General features: G+C 41.5%; 1 pseudogene; it reads left to right on the top strand.

Moving 5' to 3' along the window:
- Nucleotides 1-2,096: 2,096 nt before the first annotated feature.
- On the top strand, nucleotides 2,097-19,913 carry LOC100427208 (bromodomain-containing protein 7-like; annotated as a pseudogene).
- Nucleotides 19,914-20,349: the final 436 nt, after the last annotated feature.

Raw genomic sequence — 20,349 nt, forward strand, 5'->3', positions numbered from 1 at the left:
TCAGTGGCCTGTTTCCTCACCACTGCCCCCATCCTCAGGAGCTCCTCCTCTGTGTTTGTCCCAGCATTCAAGCATCCTGAAATCCTAGAAAAGAGAAGCCTTTGCCTGAGGAGTTAAGGACGTGGATCATTAAAAGTTGTGCCAAAATGCCCAGGAGTGCAGCCAACAGGCCACTCCTAGGAGGCCAATGACTCTAAGAGGAGATTCACATATTCACATTTCTCCTTCCCCATTTTCTCACCTGAGAGCCCTGGAAATGATCCTGGATGAGGAATGGAAGATCTGCTAAGAAAGAATTCCTCCTCTGCCACTGTCTTTATCTCCCTGGGCTTCTGTTTCTCTGGCTATTAACTAAGGAGTTGGACTGACAGCCCCACGTCCTCCCCTCTGGCTTTCTGTGAGATGCCACTCAGTGTTTCTCAACACTCTGGCCTCCAGGTCACAATGGTCTCCATGGGTCCAGCTCTCTGCAGTGGCATGTGCCACTCTGAATGCCGTCACCATTGCAAGGTGATGCTCCCTCTCGTGTGGCAGCAAACCTAACCTATCAGGGAGCAAAGAAGCTGAGGAAATCTGGGGCCTTCAAAGGGCATTGCTCAGACCCCAAGCTTCACCGTGCACAAAGTGTGCTGTGACACCTCAGTCCTTGTCTCCACCTTCTCCAAACTCACACTATTAGCTCTGCTGTCTTCTTGTCAATGCTGTGACACTTCAATCCTTGTCTCCACCTTCTCCAAACTCACACCATTAGCTCTGCTGTCTTCTTGTCAATGCTGTGCCATGTCCCCTGTCCCCTTCCTGGCCCAGCCTCCCTGGACCCTCACCTGTCTTCCCCAGTGGCTATTTAAACTGTCACTGCCATCTCCCCTTGCAGTTCCACTTCTGTTCACTCTAGGCAGTGGCCCGTCTGTGTACTCCCCAGAGAAAGCAATGGCGATGAGATGGCGCTCCTTTAATCTCCCCTATTCTGGTCCAAACTTACACTTCCTTTTGTTCTTACCTGAAAGTTCACATATCAGTGGAAGCGGTGCATCTTCCCTCTCCAAGGGAATCTTTCCATATTCATATTCACTCAGAATCTCATGTTCTCCCACCCCTCTGGGCACCTCGTTCCATGAGCCATCTTCTCTCTTATCTGCAGCTTCAATCTTTTAGAGCATTTTAATCTAAAAGCAGAACAAAACCAACAAACAAATAAAACTCAGACTCTCTAATCTCTAGTCATCCTCTAGCCATCATATTCCTTCACTTCTCCTCATAGTAGTTCCTCTCTCTCATGCCATCTGAAAGTTTTGTTGTTATTGTTTTTGTTTTGTTTTGAGATGGAATCTCACTCTTTCACCCAGGCTGGAGTGCAGTGGCGTGATCTTGGCTCACTGCAACCTCCACCTCCCAGTATAAGCAATTCTCCTGCCTCAGCCTCCTGAGTAGCTGGGATTACAGGCATGCCCCACCATGCCTGGCTAATTGCATGTTTTTTCATTATCAATGCACATGCTGAGGTTTTATTTTCCTATATTTTTGGGTATTTAGAGTTTAGACCCCTGTTACTCTCCACACACTCGAATACTCAGTAAGGTCTTCGAGGATTATTCCCCAGCCTCCCAGGAAAGCCTGTAAGCCTGTTATTACCTATGGTTTTATTTTATTTTCTGCCTTCTCAGAAATTTGCCATTTCTGGAGTATTTCTACAAGGGGACTGGGCTGCCTGGGCAATCACTTCTTTCATTTCAGTCCTGCTCCAGGGAAAATTCTCCTGAAATCTCTGGGGAGAGGGGGAGCAGATATCTGCCATAGATTTTCTTTCCAGTTCTGGAAACAAGTTCCTGGCCATACATGAAAGTCACTGATTTTCAGACAAGCTTCCAGGACACATTCCTGACCCTTCCCAAGGGAGTTTACAGTGCGTTACCCCCTGGACAGCTCGTAAGAGAACTGGGCTGACCTCTTTCTGCTGGACATAGGGGGACCCAGTGGTCCAAGCTGGAGTTCCAACCAGGCAAAAGCGTCTCCCCACTCTCCCCTGGTTGGTATCTGAAGGCTTACAAAGAGGCACTTTGTTTTCCATGGCCAGAGCCATGAAGCATTTGGACACCATGGAAGGAGTCACACTGGATGTGAGAAGTGAAAAATTTCCTCACCCCCACGGAAGCATGGAGATTCCCGTGTGAGAATCCCTTCAGTAGAGCTTCCAAAGTATGTATTAAGATTCCCAAGCTATCCGTATGTCTATGTGTAGAAAGAAGGTAACTATATAAGTCACAAATCATTATTTCTTTGGCTCGAGCCCATCTGCTCCTAAGGAGCATGAGGGAGTGTGGTTTCCTCCCACTCCGGTCTTAAGTCACCAGCTACATTTGCACATGGGCTTCATAGACTTTTGCAGGGGGGATCTTTCTCATCCTCTCTCCACTTTCTTTCTTCTGCTCGTAAAGGAAAGTACATCATACGGTAGCTCAGCCCTTTCAAAAGTGCTGGTGAGGAAATGTCTACCCTTCCCTTGGCTTTGTTACTTCCTTCTGTAGTCTGAGGAGGAGCTAAACTGAAAGGTCACATTACCGATGGTGTCTTACAGAAGCAAGGCAGTCTTCTCCGGCTCTATTCTTCTTGGACCACCTGGACTTAGGCAAGCAGGACTTATTTCTGCTAGAGCTAGTTGGATTTCTGCTCTGGGTTAAGGATGTTTTACCTGAACGCACCTGAGTACATCAGGTCAGTCCTACTCTGCCAGTTACTTTCAATTTGGAGAGTAGGGAGAGGAAAGCCTTGTTCTCTAGCTCAGCATTAACAGTATGAAGGTTACCCTGACTTTCATTCCCATCTGTCTTCTTCCATATAATTCTCAACTTCCTAGAACCCACTAGGGAAGGAGGTGTGATCAGCTCCATCCAATGACTATATCCCAGTCAGGAAATTGATAGAATACATTTCCTTCCTCTCTGTTCCAGCTGGGCCTAGTAAGAACTCTTGGCTCACTAAGGCTGTTCTAAGGATGAAACTCCTGCTAGGACACCACTGCCTGTGGCCATGAATGTTGGTGCAGATGTGGGTTCTGCATGCCAGTGCTAAGTGTGCTACATCTCATTTGCTGCCAAAGCCATTCATATCATCTCTTGTTTCTGCTAAAGTCAAAGGCCTTGACTGCTGTGGGAACAATAGTTACCAGTTCTCAGCAGGGCTTGTGTTCTCAAAGATGAAATCCTTCTTTTTAATCACACTTACTTAAAATCTTTTACAATTTCGTTTTTAAAATCTTGCCTTAAGTACTGGAATTGGACTTCAGGAAAGCTAACAACAGTGCCATGCAGAATCACTGGGAAGTTCAGATTTTTCCAAGAATACTTGTTCAATTGGGCATACTCATTGCTTTTCACACAATGATGGATGGATCTGCTCCATCAAACCAGCCTCCTTGCTTTCCCAACATTATACAACAATTTCTGAATGTATCATTGCTTTAACAAGATGCCCCAGTTCCATCTTGCCATTTAAGGCAGCACTTAGAGAACCTCTGGTTGCTGTGCCAAGATACAGTGAAACTCAATGAGCCAGATCTACACTCAGCCTTCCTACCCCAGCCCCGCACACGATGCTGAATAAAGTAAGAAACAGAATGAAATTTACAACACAATACAACTTATGTAAGTTTAAAAGTATGCATACAAAATGCCAACGTATATTTTAATAAGAATGTACACAAATAAAAAGATACAAATCAGGTGTATTAGAGTGGATGCCTTTGAGTTTGAGGGGAGGGAAATGGGGGTGAAGATTGAGAATAAAAAGGAATAAGTAAATAAATAAATGAAATAAGAGTGGGACCTTGGATACACAAGCTAGAGCAACGGAGCAATGGAACGAACCCTGGGTCCTGGGACTGGGTGTCATAGCCAAGACAAGCCCTGCATGGTGGAACCACTGAGCTTATAACGCCCTGCTGCCCTCCTTCAATAAGGAAGGATCTTTATGCTTGGCTGGCGCCACTGCTGTACCATGAAGGTAAAGAACGAGAGGCAGAAGTGATGAAGCAAGAGAAGGAAATGGACTGCTCCACATGAGGAAGGGCAGGGGGCCACTGGAGGAAGCAAATAAAATATCTGGGAAAATATCTGGTGGAAAAAGTTTGCAAGGATGAAAAGGAGGTGAGAGAGAGATAGAGAGAGGTCCCATAGATTGTGTGTATGTGAGAAAGTACTGATATGTGGGACTTGAAGGTTGCTAAATCCTAGAGAATGAGCAAATTTGCATAAGAAACCTAGGAACATTCGGGGAAGACAGAAGTGCATCCACATCCTCTCTCAATGGATTTAAAAATCAGGATTACCTGGGGCAACTTGACCAAGGGCCAATAAAGCTTCTAGCATATAAAATAACAGAATATGTTCATGATCTCCTTGTAGGAAAAGATTTCTTTAACAGGATGCAAGAATGCCAACCACACAGAACTGATTAATATATATGATAACATTACAATTAAGAACTTTCTTTTTAAAGATGGAAACTGACTCTGTCACCCAGGCTGGAGTGCAGTAGTGCGATCATAGCTCACTGCAGCCTCTAACTCCTGGGCTCAAGAGATCTTCCCGCCTCAGCCTCATGAGTAGTTGAGACCACAGGTGTGCACCACCACGCTTGGCAAGAACTTCCTTTTCTCAATAGATGCTATTCACAATATTAGAAGGTAAGCCACAGAGTGGGAGAAAATGCAAGCAACAAACAACTCAAAAGCAAAGGGCAAGAGACTCAAGCAGACACTACAAAATGGGATTTCTAAATGACCCATGAACATATGAAAAGGTGGTCAGCCACATTAGTAATCAGGGAAATTCAAATAAAAAATGTAAGATGCACCAGAAAGTTATGGAATCCTGACGATACCAAGTGTTGGTGAAGATACGGAGCAATAGGGAGCACAAATATACTACTACTGGAAGTTTAAATGGATACCAACTGCCACTGTGGAAAACAGTACGGCATTGTTTACTGAAGCTGAACATACCTTAGGGGATAGCAACTCCACTTTTAGGTACATAAACAACAGAAACATATGCACTGTGTAGCTTTATTTGTAATAGACCTAAACTGAAACAACCCAATATTCATCAATAGCAGAATATACACCTAAATTGTGGTCTAGTCATAGAATGGCATACTATACAGTTATGAAAATGAATAAACTGAAAATGTATACAATGTCATAGACTGTATATATGTATATATACTCAAATGTAATATGGAGTTAAGTGAATCAGTCATAATAGAGAATATGTTGTACAATTTTATGTGGAGTTAAAAAAAACCCCACAAAACTAAACTATAGTGCACAGGGATACACTTAGTGCTTTGGCAGTGGGATCTAAAGAGAAGCAAGGTGGTGGTTGGCCATGACAGTCAGAACGCTGATGGAGGGGTAGTAGAGAGAGGGTGCTCACAGGGGAGGATGAAAGGACCTTTGGGGTGCTGGCAATGTCTGTTTATTGGCCTAGGTGGTTATATGGATATTTACCTTGAGATAATTATTGTGCTTGTGGAACACTTTTGCTTTGCAAACACCATTGTAGGTGTGTTCTACTTCACAATCTAACTGGACTGCTATCTATCACCATATACAAAAATTATCTCAAGACAGATTAAAGTGTTAAATATACAAGGCTTCAGGCTATAAAAATCATCGAAGAAAACCTAGCAAATACTCTTCTCGATATCCATCTTGGCAAATAATTTGTGGTTAAGTCCTTACAAGCAATTGCAACAAAAACAAAAATTGCCAAGTGGGACCTAATTAAACTAAGGAGCTTCTGCACAACAGCAGAAACTATCAAGGGAATAAACAGACAACCTACAAAATGGGAGAAAATATTTGCAAACTATGGGCTGACAAAGGGCTAATATCTAGAATGTATAAAGAACTTAAATCAATAAGCAAAACAAATAGCCAGTTAAAAGGGGGGCAAAGGACGTGGACATTTCTCAAAAGAGGACACATAAGCAGCCAACAAACATTAAAAAATGCTCATCACTAATCATCAGATATGTCCTTATGTACCCAATGTTTAGCTCCCACTTATAAATGAGAATATGCAGTATTTGGTTTTCTGTTCCTATGTTAATTCACTTAGGATAATGGCCTCCAGGAGCATCCATGTTGCTGCAACGAACATGATTTTGTTCTTTTTTATGGCTGCAAGTTATTCCATGGTGTATATGTGCCACATTTTCTCTATTCAATCTACTGCTGATGAGCACCTGGGTTGATTCCATGTCTCTGCTGTGGTGAATAGCGCTGCAATTCAAAGAATGCAGAGAAATGCAAATCAAAACCACAATGAAATACCATCTCACACCAGTCAGAATAACTTTTGTTAAAAAGTCAAAAAAATAACAGATGTTGGCAAGGCTGCAGAGAACACTTACACACCGTTGGTGGGAATGAATGTAAGTCTAGTCACTGTGGAGGGCAGTTTGGAGATTTCTCAGAGCTAAGAGTTGAACTACCATTCAACCCAGCAATCCCATTACTAGGTATATACCCACAGAAAAATAAGTCATTCTACCAAAAAGACACATGTACCCATATGTTCACTGCAGTGCTATTCACCATAGCAAAGACATGGAATCAACCCAGGTGCACATCAGCAGTGGATTGAATCTAGAAAATCTGGCACGTATACATCATGGAATAATGTGCAGCCATAAAAAAGAACAAAATCATGTCCTTTGCAGCAACATGGATGTACCTGGAGGGAATATCCTAAGCGAATTAATGCAGGAACAGAAAACCAAATACTGCATGTTCTCACTTATAAGTGGGAGTTAAATATTGGGTACACAAGGACATAGAGATGGGAACAATAGATACTGAGGACTACTAGAGGAAGGAGGGAGAGCAAGGTACAAGGGCTGAAAAATTACCTCTTAGGTACTATGCTCACTCCCTGGGTGATAGATTCATCTGTACTCCAAACCTCAGGATCATGCAGCATGCCTTTTAACAAACCTGCACATATACCCCAGATTCCAAAATAAAAGTTGAAAAAAAAGTTTAAAAAATTGCTTTACATACACACACACACACACACACACACACACACATATCAAAGTGAATACAGATATTTGGAGTGTACTTGCTTGCAAAACTGGTAGCTGTGGGTTTGGGTTTTTTCCCTTGTGAATTGGTGGAAGAAAAGTAGTGATATGTGATTATCTGGCATTTCATATGGAGCCTCTTTTCCCTCCTTCCCCTTCTGCTGGGGCTTTTTATACCCAATTGGCAGCTGATGTTGGCAAATATGGCCAACATCAAGAAAATTCAAGGACTAGGGCATCCAAGGAAAATCACCAAGTCTGATCAACTCCAGAGTACAGTATACATTAAGGATTCCAGTTTTCTAGATGTGACATTATAATCTACACATGCTGCTCCAAGGAGTCTGTAAAGAAACCAAAGGCTTGCTCCCAGAGCCCAAGAATAACAGTGTGTGAACTTGGAGGTTTGCTGTGATATAGCATGGCTGCAGATGTTGATGCAGTGGGTACATAGAGGATCTCAGGTCCCATGCTCTGAGACAATGTGCTTTGCAATCAAAACTACTAAAGATGAAGATAGCAAACCATTTTTAAAGGTCGCATGGTCTAGGGCTTTTGGAAGCATATGCTGTCTTTCATGTTTGTCCTGCATGATGAATTACAGAAACTAGATACAGAAAGAGAGTGAATTGATTGGGTATAATGCTTACCATACATATTTAGTAGCCATTGATCACAAAGAAACCAGAAATCTCTTTGTGTTTTTGCTCCAGTCATATCATGTTTACACAGTGTTTAGAGGAAACTGTATAAGAGGGGAATGTGATTAACTATTTATACATCTTAACTAATGGCACAGAATACTTACCAAATTTGAGTTTAGGAGAAAGTGAGAGACAATAACTGTGAGTCTGTGGGGGCATATTAGTTCGAGCAAGTGTATAAACCATTGCATTTTTTAGAGATTTTACAAAATCCTGAGATGTATTAAGAATATTTTATTTTATTTTATTATTTTATTTTATTTTATTTTATTTTATTTTATACTTTAAGTTCTAGGGCACATGTACACAACGTGCAGGTTTGCTGCATAGGTATACATGTGCCATGTTGGTGTGTTGCACCCATTAACTCATCATTTACATTAGGTATATCTCCTAATGCTATCCCTCCCCACCCCCTGGTGTGTGATGTTCCCCACCCTGTGTCCTAGTGTTCTCATTGTTCAATTCTTACCTATGAGTGAGAACATGTGGTGTTTGGTTTTCTGTCCTTGTGGTAGTTTCTCAGAATAATGGTTTCCAGCTACATCCATGTCCTTGCAAAGGACATGAACTTATCCTTTTTAATGACTACATGGTATTCCATGGTGTATATGTGCCACATTTTCTTAATCCAGTCTGTCACTGATGGACATTTGGGTTGGTTCCAAGTCTTTGCTATTGTGAATAGTGCCGCAATAAACATCCGTGTGCATGTGTCTTTATAGCAGCATGATTTATAATTCTTTGGGTTTATCCCCAGTAATGGGATGGCTGGGTCAAATGGTATTTCTAGTTCTAGATCCTTGAGGAATCGCCGCACTGTCTTCCACAATGGTGAACTAGTTTACGGTCCCACCAACAGTGTAAAAGCATTCCTATTTCTCCACATCCTCTCCAGCACCTGTTGTTTCCTGACTTTTTAATGATTGCCATTCTAACTGGTGTGAGATGGTATCTCATTGTGGTTTTGATTTGCATTTCTCTGATGGCCAGTGATGATGATCAATTTTTTCATGTGTCTGTTGGCTGCATAAATGTCTTCTTTTGAGAAGTGTCTGTTCATATCCTTCACCCACTTTTTGATGGGGTTGTTTGATTTTTTCTTGTAAATTTTTTAAGTTCTTTGTAGATTCTGGATATTATCCCTTTGTCAGATGGGTAGAATGCAAAAATTTTCTCCCATTCTGTAGGTTGCCTGTTCACTCTGATGGTAGTTTCTTCTCCTGTGCAGAAGCTCTTTAGCTTAATTAGATCCCATTTGTCTATTTTGGCTTTTGTTGGCATTGTTTTTGGTGTTTTAGACATGAAGTCCTTGCTCATGTCTATGTCCTGAATAGTATTGCCTAGGTTTTCTACTAGGGTTTTTTATGGTTTTAGGTCTAACATTTAAGTCATTAATCCATCTTGAATTAATTTTTGTATAAGGTGTAAGGAAGGGATCTAATTTCAGCTTTCTACATATAGCTAGCCAGTTTTCCCAGCACCATTTATTAAACAGGGAATTCTTTCCCCATTTCTTGTTTTTCTCAGGTTTGTCAAAGATCAGATGGTTGTAGATGTGTGGTATTGTTTCTGAGGACTCTGTTCTGTTCCATTGGTCTATATCTCTGTTTTGGTACCAGTACCATACTGTTTTGGTTACTGTAGCATTGTAGTATAGTTTGATTCAGGTAGTGTGATGCCTCCAGCTTTGTTCTTTGGTTTAGGATTGTCTTGGCAATGTGAGCTCGTTTTTGGTTCCATATGAACTTTAAAGTAGTTTTTTCCAATTCTGTGAAGAAAGTCATTGGTAGCTTGATGGGGATGACATTAAATCTATAAATTACCATGGGCAGTATGGCCACTTTCACGATATTGATTCTTCCTATCCATGAGCATGGGATGTTCTTCCATTTGTTTGTGTCCTCTTTTATTTCGTTGAACAGTGGTTTGTAGTTCTCCTTGAAGAGATCCTTCACATCCCTTGCAAGTTGAATTCCTAGGTATTTTATTCTCTTTGAAGCAATGGTGAATGTGGCTTCACTCATGATTTGGATCTCTGTTAGTCTGTTATTGTTGTATAGGAATGCTTGTGATTTTTGCACATTGATTTTGTATCTGGTGTCTTTGCTGAGGTTGCTCATCAGCTTAAGGAGATTTTGGGCTGAGTTGATGGGGTTTTCTAAATATACAATCATGTCATTTGCAAACAGGGACAATTTGACTTCCTCTTTTCCTAATCGAGTACCCTTTATTTCTTTCTCTTGTCTGATTGCCCTGGCCAGACCTTCCAACACTATGTTAAACAGGAGTGGTGAGAGAGGGCATCCCTGTGTTGTGCCAGTTTTCAAAGGGAATGCTTCCAGTTTTTGCCCATTAATATTGGCTGTGGGTGTGTCATAAATAGCTCTTATTATTTTGAGATACATCCTATCAATACCGAATTTATTGAGAGTTTTTAGCATGAAGGGCTGTTGAATTTTGTCAAAGGCCTTTTCTGCATCTATTGAAGTAATCATGTGGTTTTTGTCTTTGGTTCTGTTTATATGCTGCATTATGTTTATTGATTTGCATATGTTGAACCAGCCTTGCATCCCAGGGTTGAAGCCAACTTGATTGTGGTGGATAAGCTTTTTGAATGTGCTGCTGGATTCGGTTTGCCAGTATTTTATTGAGGATTTTTGCATTGATGTTCATCAGAGATATTGGTCTAGAATTCTCTTTTTTTGTTGTGTCTCTGCCAGGCTTTGGTATCAGGATGATGCTGGCCTCATAAAATGAATTAGGGAGGATTCCCTCTTTTTCTATGGATTGTAATAGTTTCAGAAGGAATGGTACCAGTTCCTCTTTGTACATCTGGTAGAATTCAGCTGTGAATCCATCTGGTCCAGGACTCTTTTTGGTTGGTAGGCTATTAATTATTGCCTCAATTTCAGAACCTGTTATTTGTCTATTCAGGGGTTCAGCTTCTTCCCGGTTTAGTCTTGGGAGGGTTTATGTGTCCAGGAATTTATCTATTTCGTCTAGATTTTCTAGTTTATTTGTGTAGAAGTGTTTATAGTATTTTCTGGTGGTAGTTTGTATTTCTGTGGGATTGGTGGTGATACCCCCTTTATCATTTTTTATTGCATCTATTTGATTCTTTTCCCTTTTCTTCTTTATTAGTCTTGCTAGTGGTCTATCAATTTTGTTGATCTTTTCAAAAAACCAGCTCCTGGATTCATGGATTTTTTGAAGGGTTTTTGTGTCTCTATCTCCTTTAGTTCTACTCTTATGTTGGTTATTTCTTGCCTCCTGCTAGCTTTTGAATGTGTTTGCTCTTGCTTCTGTAGTTCTTTAAATAGTGATATTAGGGTGTCAATTTTAGATCTTTTCTGCTTTTTCTTGTGGGCATTTAGTGCTATAAATTTCCCTCTACACACTGCTTTAAATGTGTCCCAGAGATTCTGGTATGCTGTGTCTTTGTTCTCACTGGTTTCAAAGAACATCTTTATTTCTGCCTTCATTTCCTTATGTACTCAGTAGTCATTCAGGAGCAGGTTGTTCAGTTTCCATGTAGTTGAGTGGTTTTGATTGAGTTTCTTAATCCTGAGTTCTAGTTTGATTGCACTGTGGTCTGAGAGACAGTTTGTTATTATTTCTGTTCTCTCACATTTGCTGAGGAGTGCTTCACTTCCACCTATGTGGTCAATTTTGGAATAAGTGTGATGCGGTGCTGAGAAGAATGTATATTCTGTTGATTTGGGGTGGAGAGTTCTGTAGATGTCTATTAGGTCTACTTGGTGCAGAGCTGAGTTCAATTCCTGAATATCCCTGTTAACTTTCTGTCTCATTGCTCTGTCTAATGTTGACGGTGGGGTGTTAAAGTCTCCCATTATTATTGTATGGGAGTCTAAGTCTCTTTGTAAGTCTCCAAGGACTTGTTTTATGAATCTGAGTGCTCCTGTATTGGGTGCATATATATTTAGGATAGTTAGCTCTTCTTGTTGAATTGATCCCTTTACCACTATGTAATGACCTTCTTTGTTTCTTTCGATCTTTGTTGGTTTAAAGTCTGTTTTATCAGAGACTAGAATTGCAACCCCTGCCTTTTTTCATTTTCCATTTGCTTGGTAGATCTTCCTCCATCCCTTTGTTTTAAGCCTATATGTGTCTCGGCATGTGAGATGGGTCTCCTGAATACAGCACACTGATGGGTCTTGACTCTTTATCCTATTTGCCAGTCTGTGTCTTTTAATTGGAGAATTTAGCCCGTTTACATTTAAGGTTAATATTGTTATGTGTGAGTTTGATCTTGTCATTATGATGTTAGTTGGTTGTTTTGCCCATTGATTGATGCAGTTTCTTCCTAGCATCGATGGTTTTTACATTTTGGCATGTTTTTGCAGTGGCTGGTACTGGTTGTTCCTTTTCATGTTTAGTGCTTCCTTCAGGAGCTCTCATAGTGCAGGCCTAGTGTTGACAAAATCTCTTAGCATTTGCTTGTCTGTAAAGGATTTTATTTCTCCTTCACTTACGAAGCTTAGTTTGGCTGGATATGAAATTCTAGGTTGAAAATTCTTTTCTTTAACAATGTTGAATATTGGCCCCCCTCTCTTCTGCTCATAGAGTTTCTGCTGAGAGGTCCACTGTTAGTCTGATGGGCTTCCCTTTGTGGGTAACCTGACGTTACTCTCTGGCTGCCCTTAACATTTTTTTCCTTCATTTCAACCTTGGTGAATCTGACAATTATGTGTCTTGGAATTGCTCTTCTTGAGGAATATCTTTGTGGCATTCTCTGTATTTCCTGAATTTGAATGTTGGCCTGCCTTGCTAGGTTGGGGAAGTTCTCCTGGATAATATCCTGCAGAGTGTTTTCCAGCTTGGTTCCGTCCTCCCCGTCACTTTCAGGTACACCAATCAGACCTAGATTTGGTCTTTTCACATAGTCTCATATTTCTTGGAGGGTTTGTTCATTTCTTTTTACTCTTTTTTCTCTAAACTTCTTTTCTTGTTTCATTTCATTCATTTGATCTTCAATCACTGATACCCTTTCTTCCAGTTGATCGAATTTGTTACTGAAGCTTGTGCCTTCATCACATAGTTCTTGTGCCATGGTTTTCAGCTCCATCGGGTCATTTAAGGACTTCTCTACACTGGTTATTCTAGTTAGCCATTCATCTAATCTTTTTTCAAGGTTTTTAGCTTCTTTGCAATGGGTTCAAACTTCCTCATTTAGCTTGGAGAAGTTTGATCATCTGAAGCCTTCTTCTCTCAACTCATCAGTCATTCTCCATCCAGCTTTGTTCCATTGCTGGTGAGGAGCTGTGTTCCTTTGGAGGGGGCGAGGTGCTCTGATTTTTAGAATTTTCAGCTTTTCTCTTCTGTTTTTTTCCCCCTCTTTGTGGTTTTATCTACCTTTGGTCTTTGATGTTGGTGACGTACAGAGGGGTTTTGGTGTGGATGTTCTTTCTGTTTGTTAGTTTTCCTTCTAACAGTCAGGACCCTCAGCTGCAGGTCTGTTGGAGTTTGCTGGAGGTCCACTCCAGACCCTGTTTGTCTGGGTATCAGCAGCAGAGGCTGCAGAACAGCGCATATTGCTGAATACCAAATGTTGCTGCCTGATTGTTTCTCTGGAAATTTTGTCTCAGAGGGGTACCAGCCTTATGAGGTGTCAGTCTGCCCCTACTGTGGGGTGCTTTCCAGTTAGGCTATTTGGGGGTCAGGGACCCACTTGAGGAGGCAGTCTGTCTTTTCTCAGATCTCAAACTCTGTGCTATTAGAACCACTACTCTCTTCAAAGCTGTCAGACAGGGAGATTTACATCTACAGAGGTTTCTGCTGCCTTTTGTTTGGCTATGCCCTGCCCCTAGAGGTGGAGTCTACAGAGGCAGGCAGGCCTCCTTGAGCTGAGGTGGGCTCCACCCAGTTCGAGCTTCCTTGCCGCTTTGTTTACCTACTCAAACCTCAGCAATGTCAGGCAGCCCTCCCCCAGCCTCACTGCTGCCTTACAGTTATATGTCAGACTGCTGTGCTAGCAATGAGTGAGGCTCTGTGGGCATGGGACCTTCTGAGCCAGGCTCAGGATATAATCTCCTGGTGTGCCGTTTGCTAAGACCATTGAAAAAGTGTAGTATGAGGGTGGGAGTCTCCTGGTTTTCCAGGTACCATCTGTCATGGCTTCCCTTGGCTAGGAAAGGGAATTCCCCAACACCTTGCACTTCCCGGGTGAGGCAATGCCCCGCCCTGCTTCGGCACACTCCGTGGGCTGCACCCACTGTCCAACAAGCCCCAGTGAGATGAACCCGGTACCTCAGTTGGAAATGCAGAAATCACCCGTCTTCTGCATTGCTCATGCTGGGAGCTATAGACTGGAGCTGCTTGTATTCAGCCATCTTGGAACCCTATTATGAGTATTTTAAAACAAAATATCCCACTTGTGCCTAAGCAGTATGCACAATTTTGCACAACTCAGTTTCTGACCTTTCTGTTCTGTTAGGAATTTTACAATAAATACTCAAGTGAGTACAGGTGTGGGTAGGATTTGGAAGAATTGGCAGCCACCAGTGGTGATTGCATCCATAGACTTTTCCTGACTAGTTCATTCCTTTCCCTTGAGCTCCCCCAGACCACCCTTTCCTGACTAGAAAGAGGCACACAGGTGCCTCAAATAATAATATATTTTAAAATATATATTGTAATGTATCTGTACAGTAGGACATTGCACTCATTAAATACTATCAAACCAATCAGAACTTGAGGAGTTGCTTGTGCCCTCTGTAGGATTTGAGCATGGAAAGATTCAAGGATTATAAATCATGCTGCTATAAAGACACATGCACATGTACGTTTATTGTGGCTTGGAATCAACCCAAATGCCCATCAACGATAGACTGGATAAAGAAATGTGGCACCTATACACCATGGAATATTATGCAGCCATAAAAAAGGATGAGTTCATGTCCTTTGCAGGGACATGGATGATGCTGGAAACCACCATTCTCAGCAAACTAACACAAGAATAGAAAACCAAACATCACATGTTCTCATTCATAAGTGGGAGTTGAACAATGAGATCACATGGACACAGGGAGGGGAGCATCACACACCGGGGCCTGTTGGGGAGTGGGGGGCTAGGGGAGGGATAGCATTAGGAGAAATACCTAATGTAGATGATGGGTTGTTGGGTGCAGCAAACTACCATGGCACATGTATACCTACGTAACAAACCTGGAAGTTCTGCACATGTATGCCAGAACTTAAAGTACAATAATAAAAAAAATGTAGGGAGGCAGCATTATGCTAAACTTGAAAAAATGAAGTCTAGTCTCTTCATTAGCAGTCTAATCTCAGACTACAATGTGGGACACTGAATTACAAGAAGTAGTCGAATTTTGATTTATACTTTGGGGTAGCATTTGGCTTGCATTTGGGCATATATTTGCTACACTGTCTCTTCCATTTACTGATGTTGAAGATGGTGGTGGCTGACACCTTGAAAAGAGAAGCAAATTGAGGCTGGCTGAGCTTGGTCTCCTCCTGATTCACTCCTTCCCCCACCTCCCAGCTTCTCTCACTCTCTCCCACTCTACTGAAGACCTGTGTTCCCTCAGGTAATATTAGCTGTAGATTGAGAGAAACTCAGACTTACATGACATAGCCACCTTAAAAGATTATCTTAAAGCACTACAGCAGAATTCCTGAGGGGTGGTGAGCAAGTGCCCCCACAAATGCCAGTGATATCCCCAAAAGGGTTAAAGTTTTGCTTTTGGTTTTGTTTTTAAAATGAAACCATCCTGAACTTTCCTGGTTCCGGAGCAGTTCACTTAGGTCAACACTGGTGACACTCGATGGTGTCTGAGTTCTCTGGACAGAGTGTAGCAAGCCCATGTTTCCTATATCGACATGATAAAAGGGTTTCTAATATGCAGTCTTCTTCTCTCGTGTACCTTCAATTTCAAACTTTAACCATGGGTCTAGAGAAGAAAGTGCAATGAGTGTACAGGGGAAGACACAAATGACAAAGACCCACTTTTTATGGTTAGAAGAAAATTTAATTGTTCTTATTAAGGACAAGATGTCAAAATAATTTTTCTCATCAAATCAGTTACATAGCAGGTGTGGGAAACACCAGAAAAGTAACGACGGAACATATAAAAGCCTCTTTGGAAGGTGGAAGTCCATTTAAAAAGTGAGTAAATTTGAATAATGTAATAGCAAGTGAGGACCTTAGAATTATAAATATGTGGAGATGAACTTAGCAGTTTTCCTTGATGAAAATAACTGTAGTTACTGTATGTTTTTCAAAGTACTTTGAAGGAGTAAAAATGTAGCAACACCTTTAAAGACAGTGCCCATAGGGAGCATGTGGTACTGACAATACAAGGTTACACAATTAACTAAATTTAAAGTATGCCTACTTTTTCTGTGCTTCAAATGAGAGGATCTCACATAAGAAAGAGGAACTAAGGCTGAGGGCAGTGGCTTACACCTGTAATCCCAGCACATTGGAAGGCCAAGGCAAGTGGATCACTTGAGGTTAGAGTTTGAGACCAGCCTGGCCAGCATGGTGAAACCCTGTCTCTACTAAAAATACAAAAATTAGCTGAGTGTGGCGATGCATGCCTGTAATCCCAGCTACTTGCGAGGCTGAGGTGGGAGGATCGCTTGAACCTAGGAGAGAGAGGTTGCAGTGAGCTGAGATCACGCCACTGCACACTAGCCTGGGTGACATAGTGAGACTCCATCTCAAAAAACAACAAACAAACAAACAAAAAACAAAACCTAAAACAAAGACAAACAAACAGAAAAGAGTAACTTAGTTGAATTTGAATTTGAAATTTGCAAAGAATGGGCAGATTTATGTGTTGGGAGTATCAGTCAATGCAAGGCAAATGAGGCCGTAAGAGGCTGGTAATTCCTCTGATGTCACCCTTTCCTTTGAAAGAATTTATTATATGATTCTAACAAATGGAAAGATATATGTCATTGACAATGTCCTCAAGAAGATCCCTACAGTAAATATGGCATCTGGTTTCATAGTCGTCATCTGCTGGTGCATCATGGAAGACAGGCCAGTTCTGAAGTCTGTAGAAAAGACATATAATTGCTCCAGGGATCTGTCAAACAACTATGATAGAGAGATAAAATAGGGAAAAAGTAGGATAAGTCCTTCCACACTCAAACAATGGCTGTTATGTTATGGTTGTTATGTTAAGACTTCTATTACCCCATTCCACTGGCTGGGGCCACTAATATAGCACCGAATCTTAGTCCTCCCTTGGTTTCTGTGTCAGTCCCCTCTAAGGCAAGGACTGAATCAACAATCTCAGTCCTAATTCATCTTACCAGGCCCAGCCTCAACCACTTATATGTTACTTCTCACATTCCCACCGCTGCCAGTCCTGGGAGGGTGTGGCCAGTCCTCCAGCCACCCTCCTTCCCCTCAGGTTGGCTCAGTCCATCAGCCTGGATCTCTGTGGGTTCCCAGCCTTAGGTTCAGCACAGATCACTGGTCCAGGATCCAAATCTAGGGCTTCCCCTGAACTCCAAGTAGGTAGATAAGATCCTTCTTCCTGTCAGATATCCTAGGTCACAATCCCTTGCCTCAGGGAATCCCTGGTCCTGAAAATGACCAAGATAATCCCCAGTGATGAACTCCTCCCTCTTCCCGGAAAGGCCAGTTGTAAACCATGCCTGATGCACACCTGAGATGCTCACCTGTGTGTGCCATGTTCTTTGCATAGTTGATCTCACATACAGAACCAAAATTCCACAGTCCTATTTGGGTACTCTTGTCATGTCAAGAACTCACCAACTCTTTTCTTATTGCATCTGATCTATTCTGCAGGTTATATGAAGAATTTCTCAAAGACCGCAGAGAAGTGAGATCTGTTACATATTCCACCTACTTTACATTTAGTGATAGCCGCTCACCACCTTTACCAAAAGGAAGAATCTGTAAATTCTTTGCTCTGCTTGTAAAATGAATAAAATAGTCCAGCTATCATGTCATTTCAGATTCAGCCAAACAAATACCAATTGATATTCATTAAAATAAGGTCTCCCTGTTAGATGATTGTTGTTCTGTGTGGCTTCTTTATATTTAAAGCAAGCTCCAGCGTGCCTCACTGCCTGACGGCCCGGGATCTCTCAGTCCCTGCTGCAGCCATCTGCTCCCCTGGCCTGGAAAGCAGTGTTGCAGGGCCAGGACCTGGCGAGGGAGTCGGGTACCAGGACCTAGTGGAACATGGGCAAGAAGCCAGGGTCAGACAAGCACCTTTACGAGGAGTATGCAGAGAAGCCCTTGAAGCTGATCCTCAAAGCAGGAGGGAACCAAGTCACTTAGCTCTCCAAAGACTTAGTCTTTTTAAAAAATAAACTCGGGCTTATTTTAATGAATATCAATTGGCACTGAGGCAGGTTCTGTGGGAAGGAAAGGGGAGAAAACAGAGAAGAGTAAAGGAGGATAAAAGAAAGTGAGCTCGAGGCAGCACGGAGAGGAGGCAGAAAAAGAGCTCCAGTGTCACTTCCCTGTGAGATTAGACCTGCCTGCCGAGAAGCCTCTCTCAAGCTCTTCCACCAAGCAAGAAGTAGAACAGAAAGCCCTTCAAGAAGCTTCGAGTCAACTGATGAGACAATTGCAAAGAAAAGACCCAAGGGCTTTCTTTTCATTTCCTGTAACTGATTTTATTCCTCCTGGCTGCTTCATGATCATTAAACACCCAGTGGATTTTAATACCATGAAAGAAAAGATCAACAACAATGACTACCAGTCCATAGAAGAACTAAAGGATAACTTCAAACTAATGTGTACTAATGCCATGCTTTACAACAAACCAGAGGCCATTTTTTATAAAACTGCCAAGAAGTTACTGCACTCAGGGATGAACATTCTTAGCCAGCAAAGAATTCAGAGCCTGAATTCTGAAGCAGAGCATAGACTTTATGGCAGTCTTGCAAAAAAAACAAAACAAAACAAAACGAAAAAACTCGAAAGCAGAAAGAGAACAGACACTTCGCAGAGTGGGGTGGACAGAAGCTGCTGGCCAAGAAAGCTAGAGATACTGAAGCATAAGCCTTCAAAAGTACCAGCAAAGAAAATAAAAAGGCAAAGTTATGCTTGAAAATGAGTTTAAGAGCAGTAATTTAGACAGAGAGAAGAACCAGGTTGACTGCATCGTTAAGGAATCTGAGGAAAGTTGACCAGGTGGCTTGTTAATAGTGCAAATTTGAAAGAAGAAAACCAGATGGAACAACCACCTTGGGACTTCCCTGTCCTGTGAATCCCATTGTAAGGGTCAGGCGACTGCCCTGTGAGACTGCAAATGACTACCAGAAGACTTCAGTCTGGAGTGAATACTTTGCAGGGGTTCAAAGGGGATAAATTAAACAAAGTAACTCTAGTGTTATATTTGAATTACAAACCCTACAGTTCTTATGCACCACATTCTGACTCCACATTTGCAAATGTCAGCAAGGATGATTCTGATTTAATCTATTTAAACTATGGGGAAGGCTGATCTTCCAGGTGCTTTCAGCATCCCTAAGATTTTGGCCACATGCCAAGATTATCCATATGTTATGGCATATAGTTTACTGAATGTTTTAACAAGAGGAGAACATTCCAGGACTCTACAAGAGCAGGAGATGTTATCACTTGAAGATGAAGGTCATACTAGGATACTTGTCACAGCAAATGAAATAGAGATTATAGAAATAGAGCCAGCAGTGTGTTTGGACTCCAATACTCAGGACAGGCTCATAGCACTGAAAGCACTAACAAACTTTGGCACTCCAGTTGAAGCTTTTAACTCTGAAAAAGCTGACGTGTTCAAAAGAAACTTGACAAGACCATCAAATTGTCCAAAGAGCTCCAGGGAGCCCAGAATGAGCTTTTGAGCATCAGACCCCTTCCCAATATGATCTGTCTCTTGGGTCCCTCATACAGAGAAATGCATCTCTCTGAACAAGTGACCAATAATCTTAAAAAAACTTACACAGCAGGTAACTTCAGGTGATACTGTAAGCGTGTATGGAGTTCAAAAAGCAATAAGGGTTTCCATTCCTTGCCTTATCCTAGAAAACAACTTTGTAGATTTAACAGAAGATTTTGAAGAACCTAAAAAGATTGATGTTGCTGAGTGTGGACTTGATGGAATTTGAAGCCAACTGGTATTTGATTTTATATTGTGTACATATTTTTTCTTTATTCTTAACTTGGAAATGCTTTTCAGAAGATATTAAATATTTGTAAATTATGTTTTTAATTAAACTTTAGAATAATGATTTTTACTGTTCCAGAGTTTGAACTTGTATTGGGTAATAAAGCTGGACCTGGGGCTCAAAAAAAGATGTGTTCACCCTCCCTCTCCTCTTTATCCGTAATTACCATATTCACTATGGAAAAGAAATTTTAAAAATAAGAAAATAATTCAAGAGAAGTTGTTAAATTTGGAGATCCAATTTCCAAATAAGAGGAGTTTCTAAAAGTGAAAAAACAGACAAAAGGATCAAAAGCAATTCTCAGAGAAAACATCATTTTTTTAAAAAAGTTACGGAGAGTACTACCAAAGTCCCACACAAAAATCAAGAGCAAAAA

Source organism: Macaca mulatta, chromosome 7 (genome assembly GCF_049350105.2).
Source record: "Macaca mulatta isolate MMU2019108-1 chromosome 7, T2T-MMU8v2.0, whole genome shotgun sequence".
Classification (NCBI taxonomy): Eukaryota; Metazoa; Chordata; class Mammalia; order Primates; family Cercopithecidae; genus Macaca; species Macaca mulatta.